The sequence below is a fragment of the Nomascus leucogenys genome, chromosome 7b (genome assembly GCF_006542625.1).
Source record: "Nomascus leucogenys isolate Asia chromosome 7b, Asia_NLE_v1, whole genome shotgun sequence".
In the NCBI taxonomy this organism is placed as follows: domain Eukaryota; kingdom Metazoa; phylum Chordata; class Mammalia; order Primates; family Hylobatidae; genus Nomascus; species Nomascus leucogenys.
In genome coordinates, this window is record NC_044387.1 from 94,602,689 (window position 1) to 94,629,551 (window position 26,863).

The 26,863-nt window shown below is 35.5% G+C and overlaps 2 protein-coding genes across 7 annotated transcripts in view; one reads left to right on the forward strand and one right to left on the reverse strand.

Annotated features, from left to right (window-relative positions):
- The window catches only part of FBXO8 (F-box protein 8), a 50,036-nt gene extending 30,026 nt beyond the window's left edge, over nucleotides 1-20,010 (reverse strand). The window contains exon 1 of the mRNA XM_003257986.2: nucleotides 19,161-20,010. The gene's annotated coding sequence lies outside the window, so the exon portion shown is untranslated. The remainder of the gene's footprint in view (nucleotides 1-19,160) is intronic.
- The window catches only part of CEP44 (centrosomal protein 44), a 74,937-nt gene continuing 67,977 nt past the window's right edge, over nucleotides 19,904-26,863 (forward strand). For 3 of the 6 annotated variants that reach the window (XR_004031075.1, XR_004031076.1, XM_030816335.1), the window contains exon 1: nucleotides 21,021-21,323. The gene's annotated coding sequence lies outside the window, so the exon portion shown is untranslated. Of the gene's footprint in view, nucleotides 19,991-21,018; nucleotides 21,324-26,863 lie in introns of those variants that run through there. The other 3 variants (XR_004031078.1, XM_030816337.1, XM_030816336.1) reach the window with 3 other exon arrangements.

The window sequence follows — 26,863 nt, forward strand, 5'->3', positions numbered from 1 at the left end:
AAATTATTTAGCACTAAAAAGAAGTGAGCTATCAAGCAATGAAAAGACATGGAGGAACCTTAAATGCCTATTATTAATGTTAAGTAAAAGAGGCAAATCTAAAAAAGTTCTTTACTGTATGATTCTAATTATAAGACATTCTGGAAAAGGCAAAACTATGGAGACAGTAGAAATGATTAATGTACAAAAATAGAGAATGTCAACAAAAAATTATAAATACAAGTTTTATATTTGTTTAATGTTTAAATGTACCATGTCACATTACAACATTAAGTACAATTTAATTTTGACACAAATTGAACATTTTAAGTCTACTAATCATAAAGTATTTTATTTTCACCATTGTTATTCCTCTATTTAACTTAGCAAGAAAATATCTAGAAATCACATTAATTGCTGAGCTCACCTAGCAGAGCTGTTATTTTAAATAATTAAATTTATTCTTCTCTTTTGTTTTTGTACCAGTAAAAGTAAATTATCAAACGTGGTAACTGCAGTATCTGAAGTCTCAATATTTAAAACATTTATTAACAATTTTAGTCTATTTTCCTACAGAATCTTTCTAGTGGCATATGGTTAAGCAGCTGTTGCTACTCTTAGGCCTGTTGCTAGGGAACAAAGAATCAGGGTGATTTCCCCAGGCTCTGGACTTTAATGGGGATCACTTAAATTGAACACACTGGATAATATGATTCAGAAAGCGTCCGGCAGGTAGAAAGAGGTAAAGCCAGCAGCTGGTTCTTTAAAAAAAATAATAATAATAATGGGGAAGTTGGAGGGTTGAGGCTCATGTATACATAGTTCAGATAAAAAAAACTGCAAGATTATACCTTATTTTCTGTATTCCTACTGCTAAACAATACTGAAAATTGTCCCCTTGGGACTTTCGTTTCCCTTTAAAGCAGTTTTTGATCCTGGGTAAAAACACAGTAATGATAAAGCACTCTGAGAAAGAATAACATCGTGAGTTTAGCATTTGGAGAAAGAAAACGGAGTCTATAGCGTTCTGCCCCCATTCCCTATCTTCCTTAGCATAATAGGGATGTGAAACACGGATGTAACTGTCAGAAAAGCTTTAAAACTCTCAAAATGACATGACATCCATTGTATAAGTTGTAAAGCAAGTCATGGAGGGAGTATAGTGGTATGGGTTTTGAAGTCAGACAGACCTGGGTTTAAATCCTGACTTTTTTAGTTATTACTTACAGGACCCTGGGAAAGTTACTTGACTACTCTGAGCTTTAGTTTCTTCATGTACAATGCAAAAAAAAAATGATAAAAATATCTATAGCTCAGAAAGCTATTGTGTTAAATAAGATAACGTACATAAAATTAATTTCATGGCTAACAGTTAACTAACAGTCAATATGTTAGATATTACTTTGACAAGCATATTTTTATCAAGTGAAAATAAGCACTTTCATAAAGCTTATTTAATGATACTTCAACTGTTCTGATGTCCTGCCTATTGAATAAGCTTATTTATTCATGTTGCTACTTGTACAGCTTTGTAGGGCCTCTACACACAATTCACCTCCTTTAGTTATTTCATATTTTGACCATGTTTTTATGTTTTTTCTTCTTGTAAATGTAGTTCTTTTATGTCAATGACCCAGCAACAACAACAAAAAAACTCTAGAAAACAAAAAAGGCTGTGTTGTCTTTCACAGAAAATTTTAAAACTCAGCATGCCTGAGGATGGTGCCAATAGCAGTGTCATGAAATAGGTCTTTTTGTTATGGTTAATAATCTGTCAAGATATGTGGGGAAAAGAAAGAGATCAGCCTGTTACTGTGGCTATATAGAAGGAAGTAGACATAAGAGACTCCATTTAGTTCTGTATTTGAGATGCTGTTAATCTGTGACCCTACCCCCAACCTTGTCCTTGCAAGAGACATGTGCTGTGGTGACTTAGGGTTAAAAGGATTTTGGGCGGTGCAGAATGTGCTTTGTTAAACAAGTGCCTAAAGGCTGCTTATGGTAAAAGGTCATCACCATTCTCTTAAATCTAGAGAAAAAGAAAAACATTTGTCTCCTGCCCGTCCCTGGGAGATGGAACATCTCCAGGTAAAACCCTTTGTGTGCTTTGTTTACTGAGTAAGGAGAAAACCGCCTTTAGGAATAAGGGGGGGGGGCGGTGGCTCGCTGTACCAGACTTGGGAGGGGGGGGGTCACGAGGTAGAGATGAGAAGGTGAAACCTGTCTTACTAAAATAAAAAAAATAGGGCGTGGGCGGGCCTGTAGTCCAGCTACTGGAGGCTGAGGCAGGAGAATGGTGAACGGGAGGCGGAGCTGCAGTGAGCGAGATGCGCACTGATCAGCCTGGGAAGAGCGAGACGTCTAAAAAAAAAAAAAAAAAAAAAAATAAGGGGTTGCTGGAGCAATACTGCTAAAAGGTTTATGGAGATGTTCGCATATGCATCTCAAGGCACAGCATTTTCTTTTAAACTTATTGATGTTACAAGGATTTTTTGTTCATATGTCTTACTGCTGATTTCTTCCCTACAATGATCCTATTGTCCAGTCACTCCCTTATCTTTTTGATGGTAAAGATAATTATCAATAAATACTAAGGGAACTCAGAGGCCAGGGCTGGTGTGGGTCCTCTGTAAGCACAGCACGGGTCCCCTGGGCCCCGCTTTTCCTTCTCTACATTTTGTCTCTGTGTCTTATTCCTTTTCTCAAGTCTTTCGTCCCACCTAACGAGAAGCACCCACGGGTGTGGAGGGGCAGGCCACCCCTTCAAAGATGTGGCTAGGTATGGTGACTCATGTCTGTAATCCCAGCACTTTTTGAGAAGCTGAGGCAGGAGGACTGCTTGAGACCAAGAGTTCAAGACCAGACTGGGCAACATAGACCCCGTTCCTACAAAATACAAAAAAAGTTAGCTAGGTGAGATGGTGCATACCTGTAGTCCTATCCACTCAGGAGTCTGAGGCAGGACGATCACTTGAGCTCAGGAGTTTGAGGTTATAGTGAGCTATGATCACACCACTGCACTCCAGCCTGAGTGACAGAGTGAGACCTTGCCTCTAAAAAAAATTAAAATTAAAAGTTAAAAGAAAATAAACTGTCAACACTAGCTCTAAAAGAGATGTAGAATATGATGCAGTTTCATGCTGGGTTCTTCCATGATTCCAAACTCTTGAAAACAGTGTTTAGACTGAACCAATTAAAACTTAATTTCAAAGTATAAAGTTTTCAGATTTGTCTTAAAAGTTTTAATAATATCTTGGTATAAAGATTTTAAAACTGAAACATAATATTATAAAAGATATATTACTGTCCTGTCACTTGTAGCAATTGTTAGGTAAAATAAAACTCAGCTGCAATGTGGAATCACTGAATATGCAAAAAGTTTCAAATTGAAAAAAAATTCAACACAAAAGAAGTTTTTGTATTTGAAATCACTAGTTTTGGTGTAAATATGGATTTTGTGATGAAACTACAGCTTTATTTGTTCACTCAAAATAGGTGGAGAAAATATTTATTTCTTTGAAAAAATATTTACTCTTCTAAGAGCATAATTATTCTATGTTAGTCTATCTCATATAGAAATAAAAGAAATACGGTTGCTTCTTGTTATTCATGGCAATTATGTTCTTTAAAGTTTCTGCAAACACTGAATTAGCAATACTGAACCATTGTTCCTAGGCAATTACAGGGTTAGGTTACTGTAAGCCTCTATTCACAATATTTTCATTAACTGATCAATACATAACCTTATTTTATGTGTGTTTCTGCTGAAAGACATTTAATATATATTGCTAATTCATTAACTGTGAACTCATGGCCAACAGCACTATAACTCAGGCTTGAATGAGGCTTATCTAACATGTATTTTCTCCATGAGGCACAACACAGGAAAACTAGACAACACTTCTGCACTAGGTTTGGGGGCCTTTTTTTTTTTTTTTTTTTTTTTTTTAGATGGAGTCTCGCTGTGTCACCCAAGCTGGATTGCAGTGGCGCGATCTCGGCTCATTGCAAGCTCCGCCTCCCAGTTTCCCGCCATTCTCCTGCCTCAGCCTCCCGAGTAGCTGGGACTACAGGCGCCCGCTACCACACCCGGCTAATTTTTTGTATTTTTAGTAGAGACGGGGTTTCACCGTGTTAGCCAGGATGGTCTCCATCTCCTGACCTTGTGATCCACCCGCCTCGGCCTCCCAAAGTGCTGGGATTACAGGCGTCAGCCACCGCGCCCGGCCGGGGGCCGTTTTAAACACTAAAATCACCAAGAAAAAGCATGTGGGAGATGTGGCATTAAATAAGCCACAAAAAGGACACTTGTTTATAATGGCAGCTAAGATAAGAAGGCAGAGCCCTGCCTTCAACTTCAGCTGTGAATGTGCACCTTGAACAACACATTTTTTTCAGCTCTTGTGCATGTTTGCTAAAGGCGGCAGAAGCACCCCATGCCTTTTCTTCCAAATTTGAATTTATTTTGTTCAAAGCTTCTTTATCATGTTGAGAATCTATAGAATTCTAAGGAGCTTCAAAATGAAACCAAACATATTTTTTCTTGGTCTACAAACACAGAAACATAACGTCATTATTTATTATCTGACAGAAGTAAACAAAAATTTCATAATTACTTAGGTCACAGAGAGAAATTATGCTACAAAAAAATTCTCCATAAGATTTCAAAGTTGAAACTCTTCCTTTCCAAGGAAACAAAAACAAAAAAAAAAATGGGGGAAAAAACCCCAAAGCAATCACAACTGTACATTTTCTCCTTATTTTTCAGAATGGTAATAAAATGCGGCCATGAGTGGTGGCTCATGCCTGTAATCTCAGCACTTTGGGAGGCCGAGGCGGGCAGATCACTTGAGGTCACTTCCAGACTGGCCTGTCCAACATGGCAAACCTCGTCTCCACTAAAAATACACAAATTAGCCTGGCATTGTGGTGCATGCGCGTAATCCCAACTACTGGGAAGGCTGAGGCAGGAGAATCACCTGAACCCGGGAGGCAGAGGTTGCAGTGAGCCGAGAATGTCCCACTCCAGCCTGGGCAACAGAGTGAGACTCTTGTCTCAAAAAAAAAAAAAAAAAAGAATGGTGATAAAATGAATACTTACAACTGAAGATTTAGATACTATTTAGTAAACTTAAATTGATAATTTCCAGAGAATGATTAGCACAAAATAAAATAAATCAGAACTCCTTTATAAACTGGATGAAACATCAAATGAAGCAACAACCAAATAGGCAAACGAATATGATCCCAGAATTTCTACTCCCTGAAATTATGCAAATATGACTATCAATTAATTATAACCATTTTAATACAGCAGTCAACTAATGCTCTTTGTGTCTCAGAGCTATTATATACTGTTTTGGTTTAAGGATAAAATATTCATGTTCAATTCTGTACTGCCTGCAAACACACTCAGGGAGCATGGTAGTAAACAGGAAACTTAGAAGCCTGACACGAATGGCTAGTGAATGGCTACTGAATGTGGACTGGCAACCAAACTGTGCGATCTTGAACACTCAGTGGTATTGTGTATAAACATGTCACATTAGCCGAGACAGAGCTATTTTATTAAATTAATCTCATGTATAAGAATTTCATATTTTGGTTTATTATCATAGCTTACATTTCAAACTTAACTTTCTGTTCCTAAAGTAACATGATTTTAGGAAGAGTCCAGCATTATTAAAAAATAATGCCTTTGTATTTATCTAGAAGACTGCATAAAGTTTCCTACTTAGCTAAAGGTTCTTTTATAGAGCAAACAGCCACTATCACCCCTATATGATCTGTTGTCCTCCCACCTGATAACATTTCAGTAAAGTTATATCTAGGATTACTAAACATATATGCTGTTTTTCTTTCTACAAAAGCTCTTTTGCTATTACATAGCTTACATTTAATATGCTAAACTTCAAGATCATTTTTATTCATGCTCATGTCTTAGGAATAGTTTTGTTTTTTTTTGTTTTTTTGAGATTTAGTCTCGTCTTGTTCCCTAGCTGGAGTGCATCGGCGCGATCTCGGCTCACTGCAACCTCACTCCACCTCCCAGCTTCAAGCGATTCTCCTGTCTCAGCCTCCCAAGTAGCTGGGATTACAGGCACCTGCCACCACACCCAGCTAATTTTTGTATTTTTAGTAGAGACGGAGTTTCACCATGTTGGCCAGGATGGTCTACAAACTCCTGACCTCAGGTGATCCGCCCACCTCGGCCTCCCAGGAATAGGTTTTAAACTAATATTGGGATAAGTATAAATGGCAAGGTATCATCTCATGATCATGATTTGCAATTTGTAAGATATCAATTGGACAGGAAACAGAAGAAACAATTTTTGGACTCACTTTTGAAACCATCTTTTAAGGAACTTTTTCGGAAAAAACCTCAACCTTGGCTGTATTCTTGTAAGATGGAACACATATATTTATCACCTCTCTCTCCCATAAAATGACAGAGAAAAAAAAAAGGTAGAAACTACAACTAAAAGAAAATGAAAACAGGACATTCATGAACATGAGATTTCAACATATTTCTGCAACATGAAAAGTAGAAGGAGGAGTGGCTACTAATGAAGCCATGTAGGGAAAGACAGAGGATAGTCTGCAATTGCATGGAGAGGGAAGAAGCTTATGTACCTTGCAGAAACCTCAAGAGGCTTGGGAGTCCAAAACAGGATAAGGAAGAGAGAAATTCAGAGTCAAATGAGCAAAAGAATCAGGATATTAACATCTCTGGGTCACTGTTTCCCTCCCTACACAATAATAATAAAAATATCCCCCTTGTATGATTTTTATGAGAATTAAATGAAATAATGTGCATATGTATATGTAACAATGGACCACAACCTCTCCCCTCAACACACATACATCACATATCTAGAATGCTTAGGTATGTACCCCAACCCCTTTCCCTCACTCAGGCAAAATGAAGAAGTGTTTTTGCTAAAGAAATTGAATGACACTAGAGAAAAACTCCCTGCCACCACCCTCATATTTACAATTGGCCCAGCATAATGGCTGTCAAACCAATCACCTCAACGGAAGGAATATGGTGCACAAATCTATAAGTCACTTCTTATTGCCTCAAAGATCCAATGTTCAAAGATTAAAATGTGGCTGAAACACTTGCATAGCAATTACTTGATTTATTTTTCCTGATTTCATCTGGTAACTGGTCAATAAAAGTTAATTTTAATCTTAATTCAAATAGGTATAATTATAAAATCTTATATATATTACATATTTGAGGGATTTACCTATAGGAGGTACTCATCAAAGTTCTGCTATACACGAATATGGTGAAAAGGTGCATCTCCTTCTCAACTTGTATCTTTCCAGTTTACTTGGGACCCCCTTAGGGGCTACCAAGAAACTCCTAAGGCAGTGTTTCTTAAACTTGGATTATGAGTGTTCAGTAAACTAATAGCAAATCAAAACAAAACAAAAGCAATGGGATAATGTCAAAAGGACATTAGGAGCTAATTTGAAGGAGGCTCCTATTGGCCAAACCTGGAACATCAAAATAAAAATGACAGTAATTAATTAATTGTTCCTTAGTATTTGCAGTAGACTGGTTCCTGGATCACTCCCTCATGTCACCTCCCCCAGATACCAAAATCCATGAATGCTCAAGTCCCTTGTATAAAATGGCATAGTATACAACCTCCTGTTTACTTTAAATCATCTCTAGATTACTTATAACGTCCAATAAGATGTAAATGCTATGTAAATAGCTGTTATACTGTATTCTAAAATTTGTATTATTATTTATTGTTGTATTGTTACTTTCTATTTTTTTCCAAATAGTTTCAATTGTGGTTGGATGACACTGGATGCAGATCCACAAATATTGAGGACCAACTGTATAATCCATTACATAAAAAAAGAATCTGTGAGTCTACACTGATGATGATCAATAAAAACACGAAGGAGAAGGAAAGCTCTTTTTTAGAGTAGAATTCTAATTAAAGAAGATAGAATAATGTAGTCAGAAAAATTCATTTTACCATCAGAGAAAAAAATAATTTAGGCAAGAATTATCAATGGACGTTGCTGAATCTGGAGTTTGACAAAGAATGGAATACTTACAGAATCCCAAAGTATCTTCCCACATATCAGTCATTAATTACAAGAAAAAATTAAGAAATAAGACAAAACCTTAACCAAATGATGAAAATTAATATTTATAAATAAGAGGCAAATGCACATCATGTGCCTCTAGATGTGATGCTCTGAGGACACAACATCATTATATAGTATTCCAGTCAAAAATCCATAATCTGAATTTAATAGGGAATATCAGAGAAACTGAAAAGGCAGTCTGTAAAATAACAGAATATTTTCCTTCAAAAACACCAATGCAGGGCTGGGAATGGTGGCTCATGCCTCTAATCTCAGTGCTTTGAGAGAGCAAGGCCGAGAGGATTGCTTGAGGACAGCCCGGGCAACATAGTCAGACACTGTGTCTACAAAAATTTAAAAATTAGATGAGTGTAGTGGCACGTGCCTGTAGTCCTAGCTAGTTAGGCAGCTAAGGCAGGAGGATCACTTGAAGCCAGGAACTGGAGGTTCCAGTGAACTAAGATTACATTACTGAACTCCAACCTGAGTGACGAAGCAAAACTCTGTTCCTAAAAGATAAATCAACAATGCCAATGTCATAAAAGTAAAAAAAAAAAAAAAAGAAAAGAAAAGAAAAGAAAAAAGGTGGAAGAATAGTTTTGGATTAAAGGAGGCTAAAAACAATACCACCGAAATGCAGTATGTCAACAGGATTGGAAAAAAATTGCTATGTCGCACATTATTGAGATAAATAAGAAACTAGATATATGGGCTGAAGATTGGATAAAAATATGGTATCACAGTATCAATGTTAAATTTCCTAAACTTGATAACTGTGAAATGGCTATACAGAAGTATATTCTCGTTCTTAGGGAACACACACTGAAGTGTGATGGTGTGATGCATGCCACCTACTCCAAAATGGTTGAGCAAAACAGTAACTTCTATGTCTATACAGACGCAACAATAAGGTGATGTGGCAAAATATTAAAAATTTGTAAACCTGGCTAAAAAGTATTCAAGGGTTATTTTTATTCCTCTAACAACCTTTTTTGTAACTACAAATCTCCTAGTTGTGGAATCCAGGCATGTAAATTTGAAAAAGATTTGTGTTTGAGTTTATGTACTCAGTTTAAGATTACCTTAGGGCTCAGTGTAATACAGACTGAAGACCATTACTAAAGAGATAAATACTCAGCATCATAGTATAAGAGTAGCAGGAAACCTACTATCAAAGAAAACATCAAAATATTTAATAGGAATTATTTTTGCCATTTTTGATAAGAATTTCCTATTTTAAAGGGCAGAGACATTCTTTTTTTATTCTAACAAAGTAGAATAAAAAAATCCCTTTAATTATTCCTTGTGTGTGGAGCTTTAAGCCTTAGAATGAATTCTTGGCTCTTTCCCCTCCTTTTGTACATAATAGTATGCATATACATTTATTTATATAATGTTTAATAATATGAATATTAAATAATATTATTTTGTGCTATAACCCATTAATATGTACTCTGTGCCAAGCACTCTGTTAAGTCTGTTATATATTATCTCATTTTAGTCCTCACAACAACCAATAGGTAGGTGTTATTATCCTAATTTTACAGCTAAGGAAATAGTGGTCCAGAAAGGTTATGCAAATTTGCCTGAGAAGTCAAAGCTGGAAAAATGGAAAATTTAGGATTCAAACTCAGGTCTATCTAAGTCCAAAGCTTTTATTCTTAACCCACAAACCATATTCCCAGAACTGCTGGAGCCCATGGATGACAAAGGCAATTTCCCATCTGTTTCTTCATCACTGGTTCTCATCTCTTTTTACCCTGTCACTGTTTATTACCTCCATCGTTGCTCCCAGCTGCAGCTGCTCTTTCAGGCTACTGCTGTTCTTGTGGGAAGCACACAGGCTTTGATGTGAAAAAAGAGCAGGATCAAACCCCAACACTGAATCTGATTAGCCTATGATCTCTGATCCTCATTTTTCTCATTAGTAAAATAATGGATAATAATTCTTATTCCATGGGACTTAGTGGGGATAAATTTACGGAACTTAACCCATAGTAGGTAGTTTACAATAAAAGGTAGTTTTGTACTCATCCCTCTCACCCTCTTTAAATGATAACTATCATTTTGGTTCCTTCAGTTCAAATACACCTGATAGCTGTGGATTAATTACCTGAGTAGTCATGATCCTGGTCCTGAATTTCATTAATTTGGGATCTGTGAAATTTAGAGAGATGCCATTTACACAGCAAGGCCACAGTTCCAACATGCACTAGTTTCAGTTAACATGGTAAAATGCAAAATGATGACTGTAAGTCCTAAAATAAGGAACTGACTCCACACAATAGGTTACATGAATAAACCCAGTATCAAACACAGTGCCTTGGCAGATAAGGTGCTCAGAATATATTTGTTGACTGAATAAACGATTGGTAAACACTGATTTAAAAAAAGTGAATTAGATGAACCTTGACCTAAACCTTACACCTTTTACAAAAGTTAACTCAAAATGGACCATAGACTTAAACGTAAAACATAAAACTATAAACATTTTAGAAAAATACATAGAAGGAAATCTTTGGGGTCTAAGGCTAGGCAAAGAATTCCCAGACTTATATCAAAAGGATGATCATGAAAGTAAAAATTGATCGAATTCATCAAAATAAAAAATTTTGCTCTTTGAAAGTCTGTATTTGGAAGATGAAAGGAAAGCCTACAGACTGAGAGAAAATATTTGTAAACCACATATCTGACAGACGAGTATTTAGAATATATAAACAACTCTCAAAACAATAGTAAACAAAAACCAAACAATCCAATATAAAAATGGGCAAAAGATATGAACACACATTTCATGAAAGAGGATATACAAATGGCAAATAAGCACATGGTAAGATGGTCAACATCATTAGCCAGGAGAGAGGTGGGTACGGTTATAAAAGCGCAGTGTGAGAGATCCCTGTGGTGTTACAACTATTTACTATCTTGACTATGGTGCTGGATATGTGAACTTGCACAGAACTTCAGACACGCACATACGTACACTGAATAAAAATAAAACTAGGGGAATATGAATCAGATAGAGGGATTGTATCAATGTCAAAATCCTGGTTTTGATAGTATATTATAGTTACAAAACTATTACCAATCAGAGAAACTAGGTAAAGTGTACAAGGGATCACTCTATATTTCATGAGACTGCATGTACATCTACAATTATCTTAAAAAAATCATAGAAGGATGAAAAAAACAAAAAAAGTTTAAAAAAGGATAGGCAACTGCACATTTAAAATGAATGAATTTTATGGTATGTAAATAATACCTTAATAAAGATTTTTCATAAAAAGGAATTAGAAACACTAATGAATGCTTTAAAGAGGGTGAGCAAGGACATGGGAAGTCTAGCATCATTTCACAAATAGTAACTATTTTAGATTTTAGGAATCCAACTAATTGTGAAAAATCTACAACCTATGAATCATCTCTCACTTCAGGTAAATTCGAATACATATAGATCAAAAGAACATGGAATTAAGGAATACAAATCCTTATAGACACAAATCCTAAATGATGTTATGACCACTTACATAGGATATATAAACAAGACAGTAAGGTACAAATGCAAAAAGGATCGATATTTGTGTAACTCTTAGTCTAATAAAAAAGACAACGTAAATACAAAATACATTAATTAGAAAATTAGTATAATTACTTATTTAAAAACAAAGTAATAAGCTATATGAATTAATTTGGATTGCTACAAATATTATATTTCTAATATCTGTAGAAAAATGTTTCTACTTATTAAAATACATTAAAATCGGTAAATTTTATTTAGAATCTCCTAAATTCTTATATGCCCTTGTTTCCATTAAAATAACAACAGCAATATTAACATTAATACTTTTATTACATATTGACCAAATATTTATTTGATAGCGCCAACTTTTTTTTTTTGAGTTGGAGTCTTACTCTGTTGCCCAGGCTGGAGTGCAGTGGCACAATCTCGGCTCACTGCAACCTCCACCTCCTGGGTTCAAGCGATTCTCCTGCCTCAGTCTCCCGAGTAGCTGGGACTACAGGCGCGCATCACCATGCCTGGCTAATTTTTGTATTTTTAGTAGAGACGGAGTTTCACTATATTGGCCAGGCTAGTCTTGAACTCCTGACTATGTGATTCGCCCGCCTTGGCCTCCCAGAGTGCTGGGATTACAGGTATGAGCCACCGTGCCTGGCTGACAGAGCCAATTTTAAAAAAAAATTTAAATGTATTTAGACCTTTTGTGTTTTTTTTTTTTTTTTTTTTGAGACGGAGTCTCGCTTTGTCAACAGACTGGAGTGCAGTGGCATGTAGATCTTTTGGTTTTTAAAAATTAATTTGTCTACTTTCAGTTTTATTATGCTAATTTCAGCATAAATAAATAAAACTGAAATCTCTAAAGTGGGCTATATACTATAATCTCTGCTTTACAATAATGTAGAAGTTTTTTGACACTACTACTGTGGAGGATGAATTTAAAGATGGAGCTCCAATTACGCTGTAACTTGCTGTGTGACCTTAGGTATTTCAAACAAGGTTCTGATCTTTTGTTTCCTATAAAATGGGGGAAATCATTCTTATCTCTTTTACAGGGTGGCTATAAGCCTTAAATAAGAGAATGTATATAAAAGCATCTTTTAATTGGTAAAGCAGTATGTAGTTTCTGAAACAGCTAATGTTGTTCTGACAAATTTTGGATGTATTTTTTTTTAAAGTAGTAGTTTTAGTCTAAACAAGTCTGTTACAACAGCATAAAAGAGCTTCCACTTAAAAGCAGTACAAACTATGGATTAACTACAAATAATTACACAGATTATACATTTATTAAAATTTATAAGAACAATAATAGTTATCTATACTTTTTAACTTCTAGAAGATCGTTACATTTCTAAAAGATGGTATTTTTGACTACTATGTTTTGTTTCCTATTCAAAATAGTAGACCATTTCTTAAAAAGACTAAAATACAAATTTTATTAATATTTTGTATCTAATATAAAGTCTATCTGTAAAATATTAAGCAGCTTTAATCAAACTATCTCTCTGTAACAAGTTAAACACCAAAATAAAGTAGTATTTATTAAGAAAAAGGTAACTACTGCTTTTAATAATTTCATGGCACTAAGCACTCAAATGGCACATGCTGTGCAGACAATAAGTAATGAAGAATGGTTTATATACTATTTGGGCATATAAAATCTACACAGGGAAAGATGGCAAGAATAGAAAGGAGTCCGGAGGTCTCAAAAAAGCATTCTGCTTTAAGTACTTTTGTTTGAAGCAAACCAATTCCATAAAGCTTTTACTGAGCAAACAATGTTAAATCATTGGTATGTAATGACTGACATATGAATAGCCTCATTTAAATACACATTATAAATGGTCAGTTTTCTTCAGTATTTCTTAGTTGTCTAAATAGTGGAATTTATAAGTAAATGTCCTGTCTCAGATAAAGGTTTAAAATGTATGCTACGATAGTTATCTCTAAAATACAAATTCTAAAGATAAGGAAATCCACTTATATGTTTTTATAAATTTTCAAAGCTTTTAAGTAAAAAGTAGCAACTCTATTTTTGGTTACTTTAGGTTTTAAAAATCTTTAAGTGATATCATGTGATATTATTCCATAGCATAAGAACATGGGAGAGTCTATGAGAAAATATTTTCTGAGACATTTTGAATCAAATCAGGGGCATAGCATTTATTTCTTCACTTCCAAAAGAATAGACCACCAAAGAAGTTTAGAACAGACTGCATAGAGAAATTTTTTAAAAAAGAAAAAAACCCTGATAACCAATCACATCCCTAAAATTTAAAGGCAACAAATGTAGAGAAATGAAGGAAGGGTAAGTCCACAAGGAGGTCTTTCTAAGGAGAAAAGGGAAATAGCTAAGTACTAAGAGGTCACAAGGTACACTGAACACATAAAAAGCCCCCACTCATTAAATTTAAAGATCTGGTCCTGCAAGAGCAGTTTTTGTTACTAAAAGGCATACCATTTGCAGGTTTTGGTTTTTTTTAATTCAAAAAGATTTACAATATTACTTTGTTTCCTGAAGGTTTTTTTCCTGTTAATTTTATTCTATAAAAAGTGTTACCAAAATGGCAACTAAATAAATGTAAAAATTAAAATGTGTTACTTAAATGCAACCAGAAATCTAAGAATTTTAGGCTTATTCAATTTCTGTGGTTTGTTTTTCAAGAAATGTTCCATTGTCCAACTATTTGAAACTCTAAATAAAATAAATGTATCATACTTCTCACTAGCATTATTTTAAATTATATGGTTCTTACTTAATTGTATCATTATTTATTTAACGTGGCTGTAATCAGCTGTAGTCATGGTAGCATATCCTAACCCACCTTCTCAGTATACACACACTCACCTGCCCACTAACCACAAAGGTCATTGCTATGAGTGCTATGGAATTAAAAACCAAAACAAAAGTCATAATTCTGAGTTGCTTTTATACAAATAAAACAGGTATTAAATGAATATTGAAGGCAGCTAGAAACAGGGAGAAGGTGAGAAATGAGAAAACATTTAATAGTGAAAAGAGACTTATGGAAAGAAAACATGAGTTTGACTCAGTCTCCTTCCTTAGCTAGTAGTGAGCATCAGGCAAGTCACTAAAATTCTGAGGTCTCAGTTTCCTCCCCTGTAAAATAAGGGTTTTGAAACTGGTGTTCCCTAAGGTCTTTTTTAGCTATAAAATTCTATGGTTCCAAGAGTAATTAGACAAGAAAAAAAGTAAAAGACATCCAAATTGGAAAGAAAGCAGTAAAATCCTTTGTAGTTACCCTAAAGATTCTACCAAAAACTTAGAACTAATAAATCCGTTCAGCAAAGTAGAAAGACATAAGGTCAAGACACAGAAATAAGTTGTATTTCTATACACTTATAATAAACAATCTGAAAAGGAAATTAAGAAAATAATACCAACTACAACAGCATCAAAAAGAATAAAATACTTAGGAATTAACCAAGTAGGTAAAAGTCTTCTGGAATGAAGCTACAAAACACTACTGAAAGAAGTGAAAGAAGACAAATAAATGGAAGTACATCTTGTGATTACAGATTGGAAGACTTATTAAGATGGCAATACCACCCAAAGTTATCTACAGATTCAATGTAGCTCCTGCCAAAATTCCAATGACGTTTTTTGCATTAATAGAAAAAAATTCTAAAATCCACATGGAATCTCAAGGGTCCTCTAATATTCAAACCAAACTTGAAAAAGAACAACAAAGCTGGAAGACACACTTTCTGATTTCAAAACTTATTACAAAGCTACAGTAACCAAAACAGTATGATATTGGCATAAAAACAGACATACAGACCAATGAAATAGAACAGAGAATCCAGAAATAAACCGTCACATATATGGTCAAAAGATTTTTGACTAGGGTGTCAAGATCATTTAATGGGGGAAAGGACAGTCTTTTCAACAAATGGTGCTGAGAAAACATATCCACATTCAAAAGAATAAGGTTGGAACCTTACCCAACACTATCTATGAAAATTAACTCAAAATGGATCAAAGACTTAAATGTAAGACATAAAACTATAATACTCTTAAACGAAAAAACAGGGCAAAAGGCTTACAGCACTGAATTTGGCAACGATTTCCAAATGCACAAGCAACAAAAGAGGAAACAGACCAACTGAACATTATGAAAATTAAAAAAAAAATTGTACATCAAAAGACAGTATCAACAGAGTAAAAAGGCAACCCACTGAATGAGAGAAAATATTTGAAAATCATGTATCTGATAAAATCTAATATCTATAATTTACAGATAACTCCTTTAACTCAACAGTAACAAAAACATGATTCAAAACTGGGTAAAGGACTTGAAGACATTTTTCCAGAGAAAATACACTAACATCCAATAAGCACAGGAAAATACACTCAACATCACTAATCATTAGGGAAATATAAATCAAAAGTACAATGAGGTACCACCTTATACCCATTAAGATAGTTACTATCGAAAAAAAAATAAGTCTTGGCAAGGATGTGGAGAAACTGGAACCCTTATGTATTGTTAATGTGAATGTAATATGTATGGTACAGCCTCTGCGGAAACAATATGGAGCTTCCTAAAAAAAATTAAAAACGGAATTACCATGTGATCTAGCAATTCCACTTTCAGGTATATACCCAAAAGAATTCAAAGCAGGGTCTGGAAAAGATATTTGTTCACCCATGTTCAAGCATTATTCACAACAGCTAAAACATGGAAGCAACCCAGGTGTCCAATAATAGATGAACGGATAAGCAAAATGTGGCTTAGGGAATGTTATGTAACCTTAAAAAGAAGAGAAATTCTGGCATATGCTACAACAAAGATGAACCTTGAGGACATTATGCCAAGTTAAATAAGCCAGTCAAAAAAAGTCAAATACTGGATAAGCCCATTTATATGAGGTTTTGGTTCTTTACCACTTTGCAGTAATATGAATACAAACATTTCCGGTTTCCAAAACTGGAAACAAAAGGTAGAATGGTGATTGCTAGGGCCTGGGAATGGGGGAGGGGAATTATTGTTTAATAGGTATAGAGTTTCAGTTTTACAAGATAAAAAGAGTAATGAAGCTAGATGGTGCTGATGGTGGTATAACATTATCAATGTAATTAATACCATTGAACTGTATACTTAGAATGGTTAAGATGGTAAATTTTATGTTATGTATATTTTACTAGAATTTAAAAATTGGAAAAAACAATTCTGTGATCCTATAAGAATAAAATGAGGGGAAAAAACTCTGAAAAATAAATGAATAAATAAAAGAAGAGATGATGGTGTGCGTGTGTGTGTATTTAACATCTGTCCTTTCCATTTCTTTTTTCCCTATATTCATGACTTCCACAGATCACTACTCCATATAGGGTCTCTCCAAGCGTGGCTTACTTGCTAAAATCTGGTTCCTTCATTCAAGTAGCTTATGAATCCTATGCAATCTATTCTTGAAAAATACACGAACGGCTGACTACATAGTTAAACTCCCTAAAGCTGTTGCCTAAGCTCCAAACCACAAATATTTTTATCTTATATTGCTATAAAGTACTTGCACCAGACCCAGCACAGTGGCTCACACCTATGTTCCCAGAACCTTGGGAGGCTGTGGAAGGAGGATCGCTTGAGCTCAGGACTTCAAGACCAGCCTGGGCAGCACATTCAGAAAAAAAAAATTAAAGAAAATAACCACACGTGATGGCGTGTGCCTGTGGTCCCAGGTACTCCGAAGGCCGAGGTGGAAGGGAGAATTGCTTGAACCTAGGAGGTCAAGGCTGCAGTGAGTCTTGTTCGCACCACTGCACTCCAGCCTGGGCAACAGAATAAAAATCTGTCTCAAAAAAAGTACTTGTCCCAAATATGATATAAATTTATTCAAGTCAGCCAAAAATGTTTTAGTTTATTAGAGAGCTATGTCAAGAAACTTGTTAGAAAAACAAAACAATGAGAGCAAAAAGAAAAAGAAATAGTGAACATAAATTTCCAGAAATAGATGTATTTCATTTAAGTTGTTTAAAAAATTATTTAAGTAAAATAATTCAAGAAAAAGAAACAGAAGTTAATGCGTAATTCTTAGACTTCAGTATTAATGATTTTGATGCATTATCATGGGTCAGTCAATGAAACAGTGCCAGTTTCCAAATTTGAATCAAAATGAGGAAAAAATTAGTTGTACATTAGCAGTTGGTTAAATAATAAATCATAAAGTTACAAATCTGAATGACTAATTTCAACACACTATGATTAAAGATTTGGTAATTCAATGTTTTTATATTGTAAAATGAGAAAGATATCTTTTAACCTAGCAACAGTAAACACACAAAACATTCCCCATTAAAGTGATCATATGTAATAAATTACGATCAACGTTTTGGCTTATCTAGAAGTTACTATAATATTTTGTGGATGGAAGTATTTCAATTGATCCAAGGGCCCCAAGTAATGTTAGTTAATTTGCTGTAATTTATTATTAAATGAAGTTAAACTGCACCCTAATTCCTGACGTACAGAAACTGATAATATTTGTTTTAAACTGGGGTAAATTTGGGGGTAATTTGTTACCCAGCAATAGACAACTAATGAAGTACCTCATCAGACATATTGTCAGGTTAATTGGCTACAGATGAATTTCTGACCCAATATGAAAAAAATAATAAAACTTATCCATTCTTTATTCTGAAACCTACTCTATTTCATATATCATTTTCGTGAAGGGTAGAGTTGAGGAGTGTGTACAGCTCCTACCTCAGAAATATATTACTTCAAACATTAAAAGAAGGAAAAGGAAAGCTGAAATAGAAAACTTAAATTGTCTTCACTTTGCCGTAATAAAAATCATGATATATTCATTTGGGGATATACACCTAGGAACCTTGAAAATGAATATTTTACTTGTAAAACAAGTAGAATCAATTATTTTATTAGTAAATTCATACAGAACCTAAAAATAAAACTAAAAAAATTAAATGACTGAGGACTGGGATCCAATTATGTAATTTTGCCAAATAAATATTATTCATTGAGAACCTACTATGTAAGAGATTAGAACCCAGTCGCTGAGAAATAAAAGACAAGTTTGACAAGTTTTATAACCAAAGTTTGACTACTGTAGCAGCTAGCAATCCATCGTGACCCTAACTATATTTGTGTTTGCATTCATATTACTGGAAAGTGGTAAAGAACCAAAAACTGTGTCTAGGAACCAAAATAACACTAGACCCGAAAACCAACACTTGGACCTGAAGAAAGTAACCCTTGTCATTTCTCAGGTTTATTTCATAATGACGCCGCGTTACTACTTGGAGTCCTAAACCGAACTACACCCCAATGGCCTAGAAACAGAAGGAACACACCCAGTCCCGCCTCTTCACACTGATTCCTCACTTTAATGAGCCACCACCGCTGTCACTCAAGATGCTTCGCACTGTCATTGGTCGCAAACTCTTGCTGGTCGGCCAGTTTCGGCCAACTAGCAAGCACTGGTTGTCTTTATTTTCGAGAAAAGTGAAGGTGAACAGGGAAAAGAGGCAAGAGATCTGAAATATCTAGGTTGACTCCTGTACCTGAGCGACCTGCGATCTCCACCGCCGCCGCGACGAACTGGCCTCTGGGCGGGGGCTTTTAGCCAAAAGGAAAATGGCTCAGCCGGGAACTGGTGCCCAGGCCATGGAGAAGCTGGTTCAAACTTTACTTGTCCACACCGGTGGAGGTGACTGCGATGAGAATACCAGAAACAGCACTACGACCCTCAGAACTCAGGGTACCTCCAGCTGCAGGAGCCAGAACTGCCGACTGTCCCAGTTTTGACGTTTCCTATTGTTGCCGGAAGTGACGTCAGGCTCCGACTCTTAACGGAGACGCATTTTTATTTCTGTTGTTTACGATTCGCTATAGATTCCTTGTTTCTCACTTCGCAGCACGAGCCACTCTGACCATCAAGATAAGAAAAACTTCTCAGCTGCGAGTTACAATTGGACTGGCCATTGAGGAGGCTCTCAGCAGAGTCGCTCTTCACAGGAGTCTTGAACGCGGTGTGGAATCGGCAGCGAGGAATCCTGCAGCACAGAGAAGCTCCCAGCTTTGAAGGTCTTGTGGTGGTGCGTGGCGGGCAGGAACCCACAATTCCAAATACAAACGGTCGGCGCGAGAAGCGCTTCTGGGCGCAGGCGCCTGGCTGTAGCGACTCGTTGCGGGAGGCTGGACTCTGGTGACTGTCTATGGTTGCATATGCTCCCTCCTCCTCTCCCTGTCGTGCTGGGCGTTTGAAACCAGCTGCTTTGCTGGTGGCTGCTGGGTGAGCCCCGAGGAGACGGCAAGGCTGCGCCCGGTATTGGGCAGAGGTCGCTTCTCTCCGCCGTCCTCACAGAGACCCCGGGCGGAGACGAATGACCAGGTCCGCCTTTTCATTCTTTTAAATCAAATGGCGGGAGGGGAGCCTTGCTTATATACCCAACTAGTATATGCTTTTAGTCACAACGAAGTGGGAAGTATCGTGGCAGCTCATCCTATCAGAATTAGGTTGTGACTTAGGGTTGGAAAGTTACAGGCTTACTGATTCCTATTGGATCCTCTGAGGTGAGGATACAAACGGCTCCTGACTATAAGGAAGACAGGACAGCAGTTCGTGTTTTCCTTGTTTGCATTTCCCCAGGTTTTCAAATATTTCTCCACCTTTATTGAAGGCCACAGATTTTTCCCTCACTGTAATAAGTTAATCTTGAAATTGTTATTCTGTTTTACTCTGGAATTATGGCTATGCTAGACATTTTTTTTTCCGAATTATCTGCAGACCTTTTAATTTTATGTGAACACAGCAGTCCCGTTGAACTCTACTTGTCCCTTACTCCTCCCCACTCCCGCCCAGCTTTCTCAATGCTTTGCCTTTCTCAGACCTTTCTCCCATCTCTTAGAGAAGTATTTCCCTAATATCTTTTGCAATTTCATAAACTGTTTTTCTCATCTTTACTTTTTTGTTTTTGTTACGTGTTTTTAGATAATATCGCGCGTTATGTGCTGTGTCACAAACTCTTAGCCATTGACTATTTAAATTAGAGTCTGTGTAGTTGCTTCATTCTAAACAAAAATCACTTTGGTCCAATGACATTCTATTGGGAGGCATTGTTTTAATGACCTCTAACAGCAATGAGATTGAGCAATGTTGAAAATCTTCAACTGCTAGAGTACACCATTTTCACAACCTCTCCCACAAGTTCAATTGCGTAGATCTGACTTGTAGACAAGGAAGGAAGCTAGAAAGGAATATTGAGAGCTTCTTTATTATTGAATCTATGCTGCAAGCTGAGTGGTATCTCCTTTTTTCCTCAGTTTTCCTTTGATCAGTGCTATAAGTTGAAAATGTTAAATTTTTAAATGTATTTTTCATTAATGAAAGTAAGGTGTTAAAATGTACGTTAGTAATAGATTGGCTTCTTTTAATGTCTTGTTTTTAAGGCTTTTGAATTTTATAGTAGACTTAGTAAAGCCCTTTATGAGAATGTAGAGCAGTAGCTGTAATTTTATTCTATAATAATCCCAATTTTAAATCCCTTTTTTTTCTGTCTCCTATCACTTACCTCCTTCACAAGCTCTATTTGTATTACTCTTCAAAATATTTATTCTGCTGGTACTGAAGAGAGACATACTTTGTTGTCAGAAATTCCATTACCAGAGGTAGAAATCATGTAAGAGACACTGAAATGTTTTCCAAGATGTCAGAAAAAGGAAAGGTGAGAAGATCTCATAAAGTGTTACGTAAAACAAAATTACTTGCACTGGGAAAATGGAATATACATCTGGAAGGACTAAAGGAAGTCTGGAAAGACATAGAATTTACATTAAAGTTACTGGAAAGAAGGTATCCCTAGAAGAATTGTGTTAAGATAGATGAGTCTGGTACCCGAAAGAAGCTCAGACCTACTATGTTGGCGAGGGGCAAAATCCAAGAACACATTTTTTGCAGTTGAAGCCAGAGTAGTCCTCACTTCATGTTTTTCAGGAAAGTAAAGGCTGATCTTGGGAAATCTGTTTTAGGCTTCCATGTGTCCATCTACCCCCAGTCATTCTAAAGGATATTAAATAGGGTTTACCTTCTTGGCCAGTGTTTTGTGTAATGTGATTTCAGGATGACTTTCTCTTTTTCTAGTTATCTCCCACTTGACAGTACCTAAAATTATCTCTGTCTAAAAATGTAAATGTTTAGTTGAAGTAATTGATTGGCTGAAAAATAGAGACTAAAATGTGCATGTACAAGTCTATAAAAGTATATTCAATAAGCTGTTCCCTACCGTGTTGATAAAGGAGACTAGGAACAGAAAGATAGGTTCATAAAGAGGGAGCCATTGCTCTACCCTGGGGAAATGGCTATGGAAATGAGTGGCTAGGGGCTTAAAGTAGGAAGCTTACTAAATTTAGGATTTTGTGAATCGTTAGCCTTCTTATCTTTCCTTATTTAAAGATAGAGAAACGGTGTGTAAAGGGATTTGTATCCTGGACAGCTGGGTAATGCGAATTGGAGGAAAAGATCACACTAACCCAGCTTCACCTGATTTATGAATTGTTCTGTTTTCATTTTAATATAATGACTTCATTTTAATGTAATAACTTCATTTTAAAGGAGCTTCATTCTCAAAGGGTTCATTACTCAAGGTATTGTTATGTATTACTTTTCTTCTATGAAGTGTCCGTGGACAGTTGTGGTAGATGTTTTTATGTAAGTTATTGAGTTTCACCTTATCGGCTGACTAGACTTTTATAGTTCTGAAACTTAACTCCTTCCAGCAAAGGTTCTTAATCCTTTATGTACCTATTTATGACTCTTCTTTGGGAAAAATTTCCTTTGAGAATCTAGTGAAAGTCCCACTCATGCAAGAAAATTAGTCATTTAGAAATAAATTCCATGCTGTTACTTTTGGGGCAGTTTTTAAAAAACGAATCATTTTGTTTAAAGTCTCAGTTCGTTCAAATCTTTTGGTTCACATATGTGTTTTTCTGTTGTGTACCTTCTTCAGAGTCATATTCCTGTTTCATAGGCCCTATGTATGTCAGCTATTAGTAGGTATCACCAGTAAGTTTTCCAAAATAATTGCACCAATTTACTCTTTCTGTAAAAAGCATAGACATTTTGAATTTCTTGCCTTTTTTTCTGTGTTCACCTTTTCTTGGAAGTAGACAGCTGGCTAACCAGCAAGAGTTTGGGACCGATGACAGTGCAAAACATCTTGACTGACAATGGTGGTGGCTTATTAAAGTGAAGAATCAGCATCAAGAGGGGGAATGGGTGTATTCATTCTGTTTCTAGGCCATTGGGATATAGGTTGTTTTGGGATCCCAGGTAATAACCCAGCTCATTCTGAAATAGAACTGAGAAATGACAAGGGTTAAGTGTTGCTTTTCAGGTAGAGTGCTATTTTGGACCCTAGGCACAGATTTTGGTTCTTTATTATGATAAGTACCAAGAAGGAAAAGAACTGGGTCTATTAGAGAAAATTAATGAGGGATTAATTAGTTTGGGATCTAAGACTTATTTGAGGTTGTGACATTTAAGCAGGATGCCGAGGGGTATTAGCCAGATGGAGAATGGGAGAGGGAAGGAGTTGCTCTGTATCTTTTCAAGCTTGAAGAAATGGCATGTGCAAAGGTGTTGAAGAGCTTGAGATATCACCAAACATCCTTGTCCAGGTCCAGGAACTTTATCCCAGATACCGTTTCTGTTATTTGTTGCTTTCCATGATATTTTAAATTAACTAAATCACACACGTTCTCTTTTTCATCATTACTTGGTAGATGGAATGTTTTGATTTTCCCTTCTGGTTATGATTTACATGTATTAACTTAATACACGAAGATCAAAAAGTGACCAAAATTGTTCAAGTGGTACAATTTATTAAAAGATAATTATAATTATTTCATGCTGACAATATGTTTTCAAGTGTTTTACAGTAATTTAGCCTTTTTGTTTCTATAATTTCATGGTAAGAAAGAAGATGAATTAGGTAGAGCTAGTAATACCAGGTATAGATAAGAATGTAGTATTTAAAGCTAATATCTGAAATTCTCTTCTTGCATCTGCTAACTGAACGAGAAAATTCTGTGTGTGAGAATGGAAAACTTTGAGTGAAAAGTGAAAACTTGGATTTTTGTAGTCCAGGCCCTTAATTAAGTAGATAGCACACTCAGAAGGGGAAAATTTGGGGTGCTTTATATACAAAGGGACTATTTTTAGAGGTGTGTGTGCAGGGATCTGGTGCTGCTTCATTTTTTAACCTGTTTATTGAGGTATGATTGACATACAGAAAGCTATAGACATTTAATGTATACAATTTCTGTTTGGAGATGAGTAGATATTGTGAAGCCATCCAACCATTATTACTACAAGAAATCAATGCCATCACCTTGAAAAGTTTCCTTCTACTCATCTTTTTTTCACTATTGTGATAAGAGCACTTAACATTAGATCTAACTTCTTAGCAAAATTTTAAGAATACAATATTGCTAATTACAGACACTGGGTTGTACCTCCAGATCTTATTTAGTTTGCATAACTGAAACTTTGTACCCTTTGAACAACAGCTACCCATTTTGTTCTCCCCATATTCCCTTACAACCACCATTCTATTCTCTGCTTGCATGTATTTGACTATTTTAGATTTCACGTATATTGAGATAATACAGTATTTGTCTTTTTGGGTTTAGCTTATTTCACTTAGCATAATGTCCTTCAGGTTCATCCATGTTGTTGCAAATGGCAGGATTTCCTTCTTTTTTAAAGCCAAATTTGTTTATTCTCACATTTTTGTTGGGGTCCCTAAGGTTTTCTACATATAAGATCATGTCATCTGCAAACAGATATTTTACCTCTTCTCTTTTGATTTGGATGGTTTTAATTTCTTTTTCTTACCTAGTTATTCTGGCTAGGACTTAAAATACTACACTGAATAGGAGAGGCTAAAGTAGGCAACCTTGCCTTGTTCCTCATCTTATGGGGAAAGCTTTCAGTTTTTTACCTTTAAGTATGTTAGCTGTGGGCTTCTCATAAATGGACTTTATTTTGTTCTTCCTTTACCTAATTTGCTATAAGGTTCTTCCATACCTAATTTATTGAGAGTTTTTATCACAAAAGAGTATCGAATTTTGTCAAGTGCTTTTTCTGCATCTGTAGAGATGCCCATGTGAGTTTTAGCCTTCATTCTATTAATGCAGTATATTACATCGGTTGGTTGTCATATGTTGAACCATCCTTGCATCACAATGAAAAATCCTACTTGGTCATGGTATATGATTCTTTTAACGTGCTGTTGTGTTGGTTTGCTAACATTTCATTGAAGATTTTTGTGTCTATATTCATCAAATATATTAGACTAGTTTTCTTGTAGTGTCTTTGTCTGGCTTTGGTATCAGGGTGATGCAGGTCTCAGAATGACTTTGGAAGTGTTCCCTCTTTTTTTTTAGATATGTTTAATAAGGTTTTGTATTAATTTTTCTTTAAATGTTTGCTAGAATATATCTGGCTCTTGGCTTTTCTTTGTTGGGAATTTTTTGATTATTCAATCTCCTTTTTTGTTATTTGTCTATTCAAGCATTCTATTTCTTCTTGATTCAGTCTCAGTAAGTTATATTTTTCTAGGAATTGTCCAATTTGATGGCATATAATTGTTCATAATAGTCCCTTATGATACTTTTTATATCTGTGGGATCAGTTGTCTCCTCTTTCATTTCTGATTTTATTTGAGTCTTCTATTTTTAAAGTCTAGCCAAGGATTTGTTGATTTAGTTTGTCTTTTCAAAAGAGGAACTTCTAGTTTTGTCAATTTTTAAAATTGTTTTTCAGTTTTCTATTTCATTTATTTCTAATCTAATCTTTATTATTTTCTTCCTTCTGCTAATTTTGGATTTAGTTTGTTCTTTTTCTAGTTCCTTGATGTGTAAAGTTAGGTTGTTTATTGAGATCTTTTTTTTTTCTTTGAGGCGGAGTCTCGCTCTGTCACCAGGCTGGAGTGCAGTGGCGTGATGATCTTGGCTCACTGCAACCTCCGCCTCCTGGATTCAAGTGATTCTCCTGCGTCAGCCTCCCGAGTAGGTGGGACTACAGGCACGCACCACCATGCTCAGCTAATTTTTGTATTTTTAGTAGAGACGGGGTTTCACCATGTTAGCCAGGATGGTCTCAATCTCTTGACCTAGTGATCCGCCCGCCTCAACCCCCAAAAGCTAGGATTATAGGTGTGAGCCACCATGTCCTGCCTCTTTCTTCTTCTTAATGCATTTATTGCTATAAACACTTCTCATTCTGCTTTTACTGCATCCTACATATTTGGGTATACTGTGTTTTTATTATTGTTTGTCTTGAGATATTTTATAATTTCTGTTTTGATTTCTTCTTTGACCCAGTATTATTTAATAGTATGTTATTTAATTCCCCTGTATTCATGAATTTTTCCATTTTCTTTCTATTACTGATTTCTAGTTTCATTCCATCGTGATCAGACAAAATATTTTGAATGTTTTTACTCTTTTTAAATTTGTTAAGACTTGTTTTGTGACCTAGGCTGTGATCAGTTATAGAGAATGTTTCATGTGCTCTTGAGAAGAATGATTATTTTGCGGTCGTTGGGTCTCATGTTCTGTATATGCATGTTAGGTCTGTTTGGTCTGTAGTGTTGTATAGTTTGCGATTTACTTGTTGGTATTCTGTGTGGATGACCAGTACATTATAGACAGTGACATATCAAAGTCTCCTTCTATATTGTGTTGATATCTATTTCTTCCTTCAAATCTGTCAATGTTCACTGTATATTTTAAGGTGCTTTGATGTTAGGTGCGTATGTATTTTTAGTTGTTTTATCTTTCTATTGAATTGACCCTTTTACTATTATATGATGCCTTCTTTGTCTCTTTTGACAGTTGTCGACTTAAAGTCTATTTTGTCTGATATAGGTAGCCACCCTGCTCTCTTTTGGTTATAGTTTGCATGGAATATCTTTCTCAATCCCTTCACTTTTAGCCTACGTGTGTCCTTAAATGTTAGAGTCTCTTGTAGATAACGTATAGTTGGGTGTTGTTTTTATTATCCATTTCAGCCATTCCATGTCTACTGAGAGCCCTTAATTATTAAAAATTTAAAGTAATAATTTTTAATAATTGAGTACTTAATTGTTTCCATTTTATTCATTGTTTTCTATTTGTTTTCTGTTTCTCCTGTTTTTCTCTTGTTTGTTGTCTTTGTGATTTGATGATTGTAGTAGAATGCTTTGATTTTTTTTCTTTTTTT